General features: G+C 37.6%; 2 pseudogenes; both read left to right on the plus strand.

Moving 5' to 3' along the window:
- Positions 1–1,019: 1,019 nt before the first annotated feature.
- LOC120009157 lies at positions 1,020–14,494 on the plus strand (annotated as a pseudogene).
- On the plus strand, positions 7,357–11,277 carry LOC120009156 (annotated as a pseudogene).
- Positions 14,495–14,501: the final 7 nt, after the last annotated feature.

Consider the following 14,501-nt stretch of genomic DNA (forward strand, 5'->3'; position numbering starts at 1 on the left):
TTCCCATTAGAATCGAACATTGAACACACATATACCTAACCCAGTTGATTGTTAATCAAGCAAACTCTCGTTGTGCTTAGATAATTTGAAGTATAACATGCAAAGAGTGCAAAATTTACACTAAAATCACTTTCGGTTGTTTATAAAATCCACTAATAGAAGGACATTTAAGGCAAATTGATTGGCTAAACCATATTTTTTGTCCTTAGAGTTGTATCGTTTTCTTGTTTATTTTCTTGTTTATGTTGTTCAAGTTTAAAACCTCTCGGTCTTGTCCTTCATGTTTCAAAAAGACACTCAATTATGTCCGAGCCCTAAATTTAGTGTTGGGATCCCCACATATAGTGTAGAGACCTTGGAGATAACTCAAAATGATATTTGCATATGCTGGATTGAATAAGGACATGTATGGGCCAAAAATCGTTTGCCCGAAACACTTAAGTCCACGTTGAAAGGCCCACGAAGGCCTTGTTTAAGTCGCCCAAACGTTCGCCTGAAGATATGTCTAGCCCAAGTTTAGATGGGGCGAAGGCCCACGACTGGAACGGACGCAAGAATATTCACGTGAGGCCCAATGCTTGTGATGCCAAGGAAGTCCCATATTGGGCCCTAAACCCAATCAAAGTCCAAGGCACGAACCCGTCAGTACGGTCAACACATGTCAGTCACACGTGATCTAGAACATTATAAATTGAGAAGGACCCTTTCTCATTTACTCTCTCAACTACCTGATATCTCTCCCTTCACTTCTCTCACTAAACATTCATTTACCGTTGATTGACTTGACTGTCGGAGCTTCCCTGGTCGACACTACATCAGTCGACCGTCGGTCGGCACCACATCAGTCAATTGTCGACTGTTGTTTGATCTTGCAAGGTTGTCGTAGATCTCGATCGATGATTACAAGAGTTGATTGCAAATTTTAAGATATACATGACTCACCCATCTCACAAATAACCATAATAAAAACACCGAGGACTATCTTCCGCTTGCTAAGAGTTACCACATAGTTCATCTCTGACGGATTTCACCATCTCAGTTAGCCAATGACTAGTTGTTGCCAAAATCTTAATCCCAAACTCGTTAAACACAAACCTTAAGTTAACTGAACTAGACTTGAACGGTACCGTATAGCCATGCGCATCCCTGTCCCGCTCTGTTCATTTGCAGACAGAGTCGTGAGTCTCATAGTCTCATCTATATAGATATTCAAAATCTCTCCGACACTGATTTTGGAGCATGAGGACAATAGATAAAGGGAAAGCGGCACACATGTCAGACATTGAGGACCAGGACGAGCTCGATGAGGAGCCTGGGGAAGTGATCGAATCGGCTCCCCCTCTCAAGGTCGGGGAGGAGAGACTGCTCGGAGCTTCCGGCCTCAAGAAGAAGCTCATCAAGCAAGGTCAAGGCTGGGAAACCCCAGAACCCGGAGACGAAGTAATTGGTATGACTTCCGCTAAAATGGACGTATGTATATCTACATATTAGATAAGCAATTTTTCGGCGGTTAAATTGAGGGAAATTTGTTGTTTGATTGAGTGTAGTTCACTATGTGGGCACTTTGCTTGATGGAACCGAGTTCGATTCTACTAGAGATCGAGACGAGCCTGTGACATTTAAGGTTGGCCATGGTTAGTTCTTGCTTGATTTTTTTTCCCATTTGTGCTCTTGATTTCTGGATGTTGTTGTTTGTTTTCTTCCTAGGGTTTGTTTAATTGATATGTTATGAAATTGATAGGCCACGTGGTGCCCGGGTTAGATCAAGGGATTTTAACCATGAGAAAGGGGGAAATAGCATTGTTCACAATTCCTCACGAGTTGGGGTATGGAGCTGCTGGAGGCCGTGATGGGGTGCCACCTGATGCTTTTGTGCTGTTTGAGGTGGAGCTTGTCTCATGGATCACAGTGGTTGATATTTGCAAAGATGGAGGAATTATCAAGAAAATAATGGAGAAGGGGGATAGAAACAAGCAACCCAGTGATTTGGATGAAGTTATTGGTACTTTAAAGCCTGAATATGTAAATATTCATTACCTTTGCTCGCCATTTTAGATCTCAAGAGTTTTCCTGACGGAGCAATTTTAATAATTATTTGTTGATGCAGTTAAGTATCAAGTGGCTCTTGTTGATAGTACCATTGTTGCAAAAACACCAGGAGGAGGGGTTGGATTTTATGTGAAAGATGGTAATTCTCTGCAGTTTGCATGGTACTTCCGAGATGATTTTGGGAAATCTTTATAGTTCGTTTATCTGGTAGTAATTAATGAATATATTTCATCAGGTCACTTTTGTCAAGCATTGCCAAAAGCAATCGTAACCATGAAACAGGGAGAGAAGGTTAAACTAGTCGTTCAACCTCAATGTATGTCTCTTTATCATTGTTTATACCTTGCAAAATCAAGAAATATAGTGTGTTGTGTGGTGTGTGTGTGTGTTGATAGGAATATAGTGTTGTATTATATTTGGTGTGAGATTAAGACTGATGTCTGATTAAGTAAAAAACCTTCATTCCTTTCCTTCCCTAGATTTTGTTAATTAGAGCACCAATGAATTAAATCATATAATTGTCTAGCCTCAAAGCAGATAATTTTCATTTCTGGGTTGAGTTGACTTGTGTTTCTGAAATTTGTGTAGATCTTGTTATAATCTTATTGTTTCCAGCATTGAATCATAAGGGTTGGGGGACTTCTCATTTGGGAAAAGAAAAGGTAGCTCTTGTACTATGCTAGAGCTGTTTCAGAAAAATGAACAAATTAGTGAAACAATTGGATTATGTCAGGAAGAGCAAGTTAACTACGTAGTCACATGGTCATATGTGGATCACTGGGGATTGGTCTATGTTGTGATATATAGGAGATTATTTAAACCCTACTATCAATGTTAAAAATCTTTTTATAATTTTATTCAGTCACACACTCACACTCACATGCCATTGATGTAAGTGCTTGCTATATATCATATTGATTAGTGGACTAGTAGTAAGGTGATATATTCATTGTTACATGTCCTACTGCATGATTCAGTTGCGCATTTCTTAGAAGTTTTATCATCTCTATCAATGCACTGTTGAACCATATTTATGATCTCTATGCTATTTAAAATTTCCAAAAAGTACGAAAATTTTGAAAATTTTTCCTTAATTCAAATATCTTGCAGATGCTTTTGGAAAGGAGGGAGATTCTAAGGGTGGGATCCAACCAGTCCCACCAAATTCGGTATTGAATATTGATCTTGAATTGGTTTCTTTCAAGCCAGTCATTGATGTAACTGGTGACTCCAAGGTAATGAAGAAGATATTGAGGGAGGGGGAGGGCACTCTTGTTGCAAATGAAGGTGCTGTTGCAACTAGTAAGTTTTACTTACTCAATAGATTCCAGGAATCTTATCAGTTTGATCATCAGAAACTGATGAAATTGGCTGTGGTGGGGCATAACAAATTGCATGAAGTTATGGCCAAAGAAATCTAGCGTTATGACTTATGAGGCTTATGAGATATTTCACAACTCACAATTCATTTTGACGAACAATTGTTACTTAAGACATGCATGCAAAGTAGATATGGACTGACTTTTAGTGACAATTTTCGACATTCATACGTCTCTCTTTCAACATCCTGCAAGTGTTGAAGTTGGAACTCTGGATGCATGAGAAAAAACCGACCATGCCTTACATTCACCCTCTTCTCCAAACTTATCCTTTTTGACTCTTTTTTTTTTGCGTTCCTAGAATTCTAATGATAAGCTATTGATATTATGGAGAAATTTATAGTGATCTTGTTGTGTTGTGTGGCCCGGGGTTTACCAGCCAATTGTCCAGTGGGCAATTGGGTGGGTTCCACGTTACCCAAAAAAAAGTTTTGTGTTGGGCTGGCTGCATGTTGTACAGTGAACCATGGTTGTGTGAACTATGACAATTGTGTTATATCTCTAAAATCATATGAATTCTTCCAAACTCTTTCGAATGTCCTGCAGTTAGCTATACAGCTATGCTGGAAGATGGCACTGTTTTTGAAAAAAAGGAGTTGACGGAGAGCAGCCTTTGGAATTTGTCACAGATGAAGGTTCATTTATCCCAAATATTGCTCGATCTCTTCTTATTTTTGTCAAATTTCTTTTGCAGTAAAACTATGAATACACTTCGGATAAGGTTTTCATTTATTTTCCTGTTTATAGAACAAGTAGTTACTGGTTTAGACCAAGCAGCAATGACAATGAAGAAGGGGGAGTGGGCAATGTTGACAATAGACCATGATTATGGTTTTGGAGATACTGAAGTAAAGAAGGATCTTGCCATTGTCCCACCTTTTTCAAAATTAGTCTATGAAGTTGAAATGTTGGATTTTATCAAGGTAGTGTAGTAGTGCTTATATCTTTGTTCTTGTTTGTATCAGTATGGTCTTACAATAGATTTTCAGGTTTCCTTTATAATCTTCCTTTTTTATCCATAGTTCTATTATGCTTTCAAAATACCTGTTCACTACTTGCTAATATTATTATCTTTACCTAAAGGAAAAGACACCATGGGAGATGAATAATCAAGAGAAGATAGAGGCAGCTTGGAGAAAGAAAGAGGAAGGCAATCTGCTGTTTAAAAATGAGAAGTATCAACGAGCAGGTAGAAAATATGAGAAGGTAACTCCACACAAGATTCTGCATATGCTCTCACATGCACAGGCACAGGCACGCGCAGATGCGTACACATAAAGGAGAGAAAAAAATCTGAGTAATTTGAGTTTGTTTATCTTTCTATTTGTTCTTTTAGGCTGCAGATTATGTAAGTGAAGATGGATCTTTTGGAGATGAGGAGCAAAAGCTCGTAAAAGCTTTAAGAGTGTCTTGCTGGTTAAATGGAGCAGCATGTAGCCTCAAACTTAGTGACTTCCAGGGAGCAATCAAGTTATGTTCTAAGGTCAGTTGCACAAGGAAATGCTATTGATGCAGTTAATTGTAGATTGTGTGGAGATTTGTCCTGGTGGAGTAAATAATTTCTTTAAAATGATGGAGAATTGAGTGATGCTTAGGACTTGAAAATTGATTCTGTTTTGGGGTGAATACGATTTTGTTTTCTCTTGGCCTGTGCTTTTGAGTGTTCTGATACATTGTCTGGTGTTAAATTGGGGTGATAACAAATATAATAATTTTTCAGTCTGTGTTAATCTTCTTTATCCGAAAATTCATCGGTGCCTATAAATTGGGTTTTGTTTTCTCCTTCAGTGACCTTCATGTTACTTTTGTGCTAGACTGCTAATCCATATTTCACTGCTTTCTGCGTTGTGGCATGAATCAATGCCATAAGTTTGTTGATAACCCTGATGTTTTGGAAGAAATAATGGCACTGACTCTTTAGAGTGCTACTTGGATGTACACATTCTTCTGTCAGGTAAAAACACCGAACTGCTATGCAAGTAAGAATGACCTTTGAGGGGCTAATTGTTGGGACCTTTCATATAGTGTCCTCACTTTTTTCCTTTCCATCTACTGGTGTTTGGTGCCATCTAAGTAGTTCCAACCTTTTATAAGCATAAAATGTCCTTGCATCCTGGTGTATGTACGGTATCTTGTATTTGTTTGCAGAGTCTTGTGCATTCTAATGTTTGATCTCATACAGGTGCTGGATATAGAATTCTACAATGTGAAAGCTCTATATAGGCGGGCGCAAGCCTATATGGAAACTGAAGACTTTGTCTCAGCTGAATTAGATATCAAGAAATCTCTTGAGGCCAATCCTCATAACAGGTAATGAAGGTATTATAATTCATCTGAAGGTAGGAATTGGCCAGCCACGCTAGTCTGCCCATCCAACTCAATGTAAAGAGTTTAGGGCTAATATAATGGCTCATTGCATTGGGCTGGGCAAAATTCATCTAGCAAATTAACTTTTGGCCTGGTTTGAGTTAAATGCATTTTGGTTTAGGCCAGTCCAAATGGTTTTCCAAATTTTGTATGTCAATATAGGTCAAAAAGGTGAACGAACACCCGTGTAGAAGGTGCCGGAGTCAGGGATAGTTGCATCTTTTGATTCTGAGACATGTTTTGCACTGTTTCTTGCTCAGGGAGGTGATGTTACTTCGAAAGAAACTAAGACAACTTCAAGCCAAGAGTAACAAGAGAGATTCAAAGCTCTATTCCAACATGTTTTCACACATGACAAAGGTGACTAACATGCCGTTCATTATTTAGAATATAAATGAAGGATGCCAATTTTTCATTTGAAGAAAATAATTTCTGAGTTTTACTCCGAGTCGCTGTAACATCTTTTTTGCTCTTGAAAGTTTATTTCTGTTATTGGCTCAGGATAATATGTTGTTACTTGAACATTTGATTTTTATTGATAGCTATTTACATAGCTTGGACTGAACACATTTTCTGGCAGAAATTGAAGGTTGAAGGAGATGAGGGATATATAGATGTCGAGGCAATGGAAATGGAAAAAGGTACTTGTGGCTCGCTTCGGGAGGATTGAATGGCTGTTGATTCCTGCTTAAAGATATATTCGTTAAACTTGTGTATGTTCAGAAATAGACGAGTAGATCATTCTCTGGACATTTTCAAGGGGTAGCCCCTTGTAAGAATCACAGCCATTGCAAGAATTATCAATTATGTACCCCTATTGTAGAGAGGTTTGTCTCCTTGATGCATGAGTATCAATGAATGTCCTAGTGAAAACGATGATGTCAAATTCTCAGTGGAGATAGATACAATACAAGCTTACTTTTTGTCGTTCTGGAGATATACAGTAGGCCTTTTATTACTGGCGTGGAGCAGAAATGCAACTTTATAGGAAACAATGCACTGCCATATTATTTCCCTACCATTGCAATGGATGATTTGCACCCTTTACAATTGTAGGGAAATACATGTGTTATGTAAACAAACGAGTCATATGAGTAGGGTTGTCGGGCCGGTTTCCGGGTTATCGGACCGGGTTTGGCCCGACCCAGTGTTTTTGGACAATGGAGTGACTCGCTCGGTAACCGTATTAAGTAATCACCGAGTTACTGGGTCATTGGGTTTCTCGGGTCGGGTTTCAGGTGACCCGGTATCCTTAACAGACCCAGTCCATTGCTAAAAGCTCACATTAATCACATAAAATACATTTTTTAAAATAAAACAATTTTCTTAGCCCGATAACCCAAAAATATCAAAAAAAGGCATCCGAGACCCTGATATGTTAAGGCAAGATCGGGTCGAGTCAGACCCGGACCGATAAGAATTCGTTTGGGTCGGGTCGGGTTTCACCACCGGTAGTCATATTACATGTTGAGAACCTAGAAATTCACAGTTGGCTTGGCATTTTCTCAGCAATAATGCTTGAGGTCGCAAATAGAAACAAGATTGTTTAAGTGAGAACGTGGAGAGAGAGAGAGCTCACGTTTCTCCTATGGTTCTCATTTTTCACTGTCACAGCATTCTAGTATGTCCTGCTTTCTTTCAAGCAATCAATACAAATGAGACTCTCGTCAATGAAGAGCAAGAAAATGCAAAGATCAAGTACAATGTCAAAGCTACGCCTACATTTGGTTTTTCTGCTTCTTCATCTTGTTCTTCTTCTACAGGTTTGCTCTCTCTTCGCAAACTCTCATTCAGTGGTTAAGTCCCTTCCAGGGTTTCAGGGAAACTTCCATTTTACCTTGAAACTGGGTGAGTTATGTACATATCATAGACTGAACTTTACATATTTGTAATACCCATTTCATATTTGTTGTTATTTTATTGTTTATTGCAAATATCAGGTATGTGGGTGTTGGTGAAGCAGAGGATGTGCAGCTCTTCTATTACTTTCTCAAGTCAGATGGGAACCCTAAAGAAGATCCTCTTCTGCTTTGGCTGAACGGTGGTCCTGGTTGCTCTGGGTTCTGTGGACTTGCTTTTCAGATAGGTAGGAGAAGCCATGTAATTGGGGATTCTTTGCTTTACTTAAATTACTTTATTTCTTAGCTTTGAAACATGAAATATTGGATTCTCTGCCCCACGTGAATGCTTCTTTTTCCAAAAGAACCTATGTTGGTGAACAATATGTAGTGTCTTCAAGAATATTTACCGAAATTGAGACCTTCCATATAAGGACTCAGGGACCCATTTTATATATATTTCTTTCTTTTCACTTTGTCTAGACTGGCGAGATCATCACCGTATATGTTTATGATCTTTCATACTTATTATCTTTCTAGTGAAAGAAATCATAAATTTTGTTCAGTAATAAATGGAACACAATCGAGATGTTAGGATAGCCTGATGAGTGCTAGAGCATACATAAACTTGATTTTCAGGTCCAATTAATTTTGAAATTGTGGAGTACAATGGGAGCTTGCCAAGTTTAGTCTTGAATCCTAGCTCATGGACAAAGGTGAAACTTTCTTGTTTCAAATTAAAGCATGACCTTGCATTATTTCCTATTTTGGATTTCAATGTTGAGATATTCAGGCGTCCAACATTATTTTTCACGATTCACCCGTCGGTACTGGGTTCTCCTATGCCACAAGCCCTGCAGCTGCTCAGTCAAGTGACTCCAAACAAGTTCACCACTCTTACCAATTTCTCGTGAAGGTACACTTTGTTACACACATTTTTTGTTAAATCTTCACCAAAGTTGTCTCAAGATGGCACTTGCATTCATGTCAAGATAGATCATAGATAGTCATCATCATTGTTATCACATTCCATTTTGTAGTGGCTGATGGATCATCCCGACTTCCTGTCAAATCCAGTCTACATCGGCAGGGACTCATACTCCGGCCTTATTGTTCCACCCTTAGTTCAACAGATTATTAATGGTATGATTACAAAGGTTACCAATGTAATGTAGAAAAAGAAACGAGAAATTTGATTTCCTGAATATCTTCCCTGTTATGTTTTGTTCCATTATTTCTCATCCTGACAATTAAACAGATACCCACTATGCAGTGTCGGGTTTAACTTATGGGCTGCACAAATGCCCTGGAAAAAGAACTGACGAAGCATCTCTCATATAAAGCATTTTTATAGTGAACCTCTTAATTCCTTAAATCCTCTATGAATTTTTCTTTTGTTTTTTTATGTAAACTCCCCATATGTCAGCCAAATTTAGCCTTCAAGTCACAAATATAAACCTCGAAGAAGTGCTGAGGCGTTACTAGTTTTATTTGCAGGAAATGAAGAAGGTTCATACCCGCCAATTAATCTTCAGGTTTCTATAACACACCTCTCGATATCCCTCAAATTTTATTGCGTTATAGTTGGTTGAAGAGGTTTGGTGGCCCTTTTGATTATGTGTTCAGGAGCTGAGAAATTTTGGTATTAATCCGCCATGTGCGAATATTTAGTTCCTCGAGTCTGTATTCTTCATCCTTTTGGTTGAATAAAATTCTCATTCATGAGCCAAAAAAATGGGTTCATCAGGTTAAAGTGCATATCAATGTAGTTCAGATGATTGATGATATAATATCTAGGGTTGCCTTTAGTTGAGTTGGCTAAAGTCCTGATTGTACCTCAAGCAACTGTTAAAAGATGAATTTTGTGCTATTTCACTCTACTAGATATTCTTATTCATGAGTTCTATACCTTCATGATGCATGCAACTTGTGCAATATGAGTTTCGGAACACCCCTCGAAAGTCTACTTGAACCATGTTGGGAATGTGCACAATTTTTTGACAAATCCTGGTATGTGGATATTAGACTTTCAACAGAATGCCAGTTAGAGTCATCTCATTCATATCGATCACCTGTCTTAACTCTTATGAAATGACTTTCCTTTTGAAGCCTGCAGGTGTTCTTCATTCCTCGTGAAGCTGAAAAGTCCTTTACACTTTTCCTAGATGCCTGAAAATGAAGACAATTTCTTGTTTCCCACTTCGTTATTGTAGTTATCTCATTCATATCATCATCATTGTTCCCGGTATTAATAGTATTATTATTACTTGAGCAGTGATTTGACCCTTGTTTCAGGGTTACATTATTGGAAATGGTGTTACAGACCCAAGTTTTGATTACAACTCCGTGATCCCATTTGCTCATGGAATGGGATTAATTTCTGATGAACTCTATGAGGTATCCGCTAATCCCAGTTCCCCATAATTCCTAAAACAGTATCTTGTGTCTATAATGGTTGGTCATATAAATTTTTCTTAAAATATTAGCAACTAACAAGTAATTTGAAACGAGAATCAAAGTAAAAATGGGAACTGATTTATTTAGCTCACGTCTTTCCCAGTCTTTGAAGAGAAATTGCGGAGGAGAGTATACAAACATAGCCCCAAGCAATGTTGAGTGTCTGGAAAACATTCGGGCTTATGACGAGGTAAACTGTTCTTCCATTTATTTATTTGACTTTTACATAACAATAGCTGATGCAAGTCATACAATTAATTTAATTCCTCAGTGTACTTTGAGAATTAACGCTGAACAAATCCTGGAACCTTTGTGCTCTGATGCTTCACCAAAGCCAGGTCTGATCATGTTTGGCAAAAGAAGACCCCTCTCAAAGTCCTCTAAAGATTTCCTCAAATCCGAACCATCATTTCAAGATCTTGGTTGTCATGTAAGTATAAATTCTCGTCTTTTTGATATACTTGGCACAAATGTAAGGACATTATATTTTAAGAACATTATATTATTAGAAGTGCTGCAAGATAGAGTTTCTAATAATTTAAACGAATGATATTATTGATCTGAAGCTGCATTCTTGAGTAATACAGAATCATCACCAACACAGCAAAACCAAGAGTGAATATCAACAACTGATAATTTTAATACATAGTTAACTTTCGTAAATTCCAAATCATCACTGTTTTCCTAACCTTGTGTTTTTTGCTTATAGAATTATCGATATTTTCTTTCTGCATATTGGGTTAACGACTATAGAGTTCGCAAAGCACTCCACATACGGGAGGTATGAGATTTAAGTTGGAAACAAAACAGTAAGAGATATATATATATACATGTGCATTGACTTCTTCTGAATGCAGGGAACTGTAGAAACATGGGTGCGATGTAATTTTGGATTGCCTTATACGAAAGATATTCCTAGTAGCTTCCAGTATCATGTCAACCTTACGAAAAGAAATTTACGCTCATTAATTTATAGGTGAAATTGCTCCCAACACCTGCAATTATGTCTTCCTTTGAATTAGGAAATCAATTCACGTTTGATTTGTTTCATGATTGGATATGGAAACAGTGGTGATCATGATATGATGGTTCCATTTTTGGGAACTCAAGCATGGATAAGAGCTCTGAACTACTCCATAGTTGATGAATGGCGGCCATGGTTCTTTCAAGGACAAGTTGCAGGGTAAGCCCTTCCTTTGAGTTGAAAATAGGTGTTTAATAATTCGTTTCCCCTTTACCTATTCACTTCGATGTCTGAGAATGAGCTTATGAAATAAGTTGTGTGTGGGGCTTTGGAACAGATACTCAAGGACTTACTCCAACAATATGACATTTGCGACAGTGAAGGCAAGCATGTTCTTCTTTCTAACCACCGCAAACTCTCCTACCAAGCTTAAAGTAACTGGTCTAAAACTTTTTTGTCATTTGATCATACATGCAGGGTGGAGGTCACGTTGCTCCCGAGTACAAACCGGCAGAGTGTTTTGCTATGTTTAAAAGGTGGATGAATCAGGAAGCTTTGTGAATACTAATGCTGCCTGCCAGTTCAATCTCCCCTAAACCCTAAACATATAGCAGACTCATACATGCTCTTGCTCAAAATAATTTTGTAAGTATATATTTTGTTAAGGTTTGGGTACCACGAACTCAAGTCTGAACTTTAATGGAAACTGCAGACTTGTAGCCCATTAGACGAGTAAGGAGATGAATTTTCAGGGCATAATCATGAACTTTAATGGAAACTGCAGACTTGGTCCAATTTCCCTCCCACAAATGCTAACATCATTATTTTTAAATAAAATTTCAAAATGTTATCTCAAAATCTATGTTAAATTTCGAAAAAATTACATATGTGGAATGAGTACGGAAAACTCTTTCCAACAAAACTCGTTGTTTTTATTCTTAAATTCCATCCTTTTCTTTGAAAAACAATAGAATTTCAAAAAAAACAATGTTATTTTACTTAATTAGGATTGTTGTTTCCATATAAAATCCTACGTTACACCATCAACATTCATAAGAGGAACTTAAACTTAATTTTCGCATATATGCGTTAATTATACATATGACCTTTGAATTCATTTTTTTAAAATGGGGAGAGAAATTCGAATCTTGATCACCAAGGTGATGTACATCATCTTTGTCACTCCAATTAATTGGCCTCTTTTTTTGAGTGTTCTGATACATTGTCCGGTGATAAAATTGGGGTGATAACAAATACAATAATTTTTCAGTCTGCGTTAATCTTCTTTATCTGAAAATTCATTGGTGCCTATAAATTGAGATTTGTTTTCTCTTTCAGTGACCTTCATGTTACTGTTGTGCTAAACTGCTAATCCATATTTCACTGGATTTTGCATTGTGGCAAGAAATCAATGCCATAATTTTGTTGATAACCCTGATGTTTTGGAAGAAATAATGGGACTGCCCCTTACATTGATGTATACATTCTGTCTGTCGTGTAAAAACACCGAAGTACTAAGAATGACCTTTGAGGGGCTAATTGTTAGGACCTTTCATATAGTATCCTTACTTCTTCCTTTGCATCTACCGGTGTTTGGTGCCATCTAAGTAGTTCCAGCCTTTTATAAGCATAAAATGTCCTTGCATCATGGGGTATGTATGGTATCTTGTATTTGTTTGCACAGACTTGTGCATTCTAATTTTTGATCTCTCTCTTACAGGTGCTCGATATAGAATTCTACAATGTGAAAGCTCTATATAGGCGGGCACAAGCCTACATGGAAACCGCAGACTTGGTCTCAGCTGAATTAGATATCAAGAAATCTCTTCAGGCTGATCCTCATAACAGGTAATGAAGGTATTAATTCATCTGAAAGTGGGAATTGGCCACCCACGCTAGTCTGCCCATCCAACTCAATGTAAAGAGTTCAGGGCTAATATAATGGCTCATTGCATTGTGTTGAGCTAACTTTATCTAGCAAATTAACTTTTATCTAGCAAATTAGCTTTTGAGCTGGTTTTGAGTTACATACAATTTGGTTTAGCCCAGTCCAAATGGTTTTCCAAATTTTGTATGTTAATATAGGCAAAAAAATGTAAACATAGCCGTTGACAAGGATCCCGCAGTGGGCGGAGTCAGAGTCAGGAAAGATGTCTGTCCTGGATATGATACAAGAAAACAGAAACAAAACCACCAAATTGTTAAATGTGTCTGTCCTATAATTTTTATTACTATTAAATTTTATTTGTTACTATTAACTTTATATATTAATATAACTGAACTTTTTTATATTTAAAGTACTTTCAAAGTTTAATTTGGATTGTTATGAGTATTTAGAGATTATTTCCAAATTTTAGATAAATTATTTAATTTTTAATAAACAGACTTTTAACAAGCCCGAGCTCGAGCTTTGACATTTCTTAGTGAGCTGAGCTAGAGCTCAATTTTTTTGCCCTACAAAGAGATTATTTCCAAAGCCCCGGCTTGTTGCGGCTCCGCTCATTTACACCCTACTTTTACTTTTTGGTGTAGAGAACAAAAAAGAAAAAAAACTATATGGGGCAGATGCGAGTGCCTGGGTATTAGAATTTTTTTGAGAAGTGATTTGGTGTTAAGAGGCTTGGTCTGAACTCAGGAACTGGTGGCTTGGCTTATGGGTGCTATACCAGGCCACATCAAGTGCATTTAGTTGCATCTTTTGATTCTGAGACATGTTTTGCACTGTTTCTTTCTCAGGGAGGTGATGTTACTTCGAAAGAAACTAAGACAACTTCAAGCTGAGAGTAACAGGAGAGATTCAAAGCTCTATTCAAACATGTTTTCACACATGACAAAGGTGACTAACGTGCTGTTCATTCTTTAGAATATAAATGAAGGAGGCGTTGAAGAAAATAACTCTACGTTTTACTCCGAGTCGCTGTAATATCTTTTTTGGTGCTCTTTAAAAGTTTATTTCTGTTATTGGCTCAGGATGATATGTTGTTACTTGAACATTTGATTTTTATTGATAACTTGTTGATGTCTATTTACATTGGTTGGACTGAACACATTTTCTGGCAGAAATTGAAGGTTGAAGGAGATAAGAGGGATACGGATGTCGAAGCGATGGAAATGGAAATGGGAAAAAGGTGCTTGTAGCTCCCTTCGGGAGGATTGAATGGCTGTTGATTCCTGCTTAAAGATATATTCATTAAACTTGTGTGTATGTTCAGAAATAGATGAATACTGGAACCACGGATAGATCATTCTCTGGACATTTTCAAGGGGTAGCCCCTCGTAAGAATCACAGCCATTGCAAGAAGTTTTGAGAGGTTGTCTCCTTGATGCATGAATATCAATGAATGTCCTAGTGAAAAGGATGATGTCAAATTCTCAGTGGAGATGGATACAATAGAAGCTTACTTTTTTCGATCTGGAGATATACAATAGGCCTTTTATTACTGGCGT

This window comes from Tripterygium wilfordii, chromosome 11 (assembly GCF_013401445.1).
Source record: "Tripterygium wilfordii isolate XIE 37 chromosome 11, ASM1340144v1, whole genome shotgun sequence".
NCBI lineage: Eukaryota > Viridiplantae > Streptophyta > Magnoliopsida > Celastrales > Celastraceae > Tripterygium > Tripterygium wilfordii.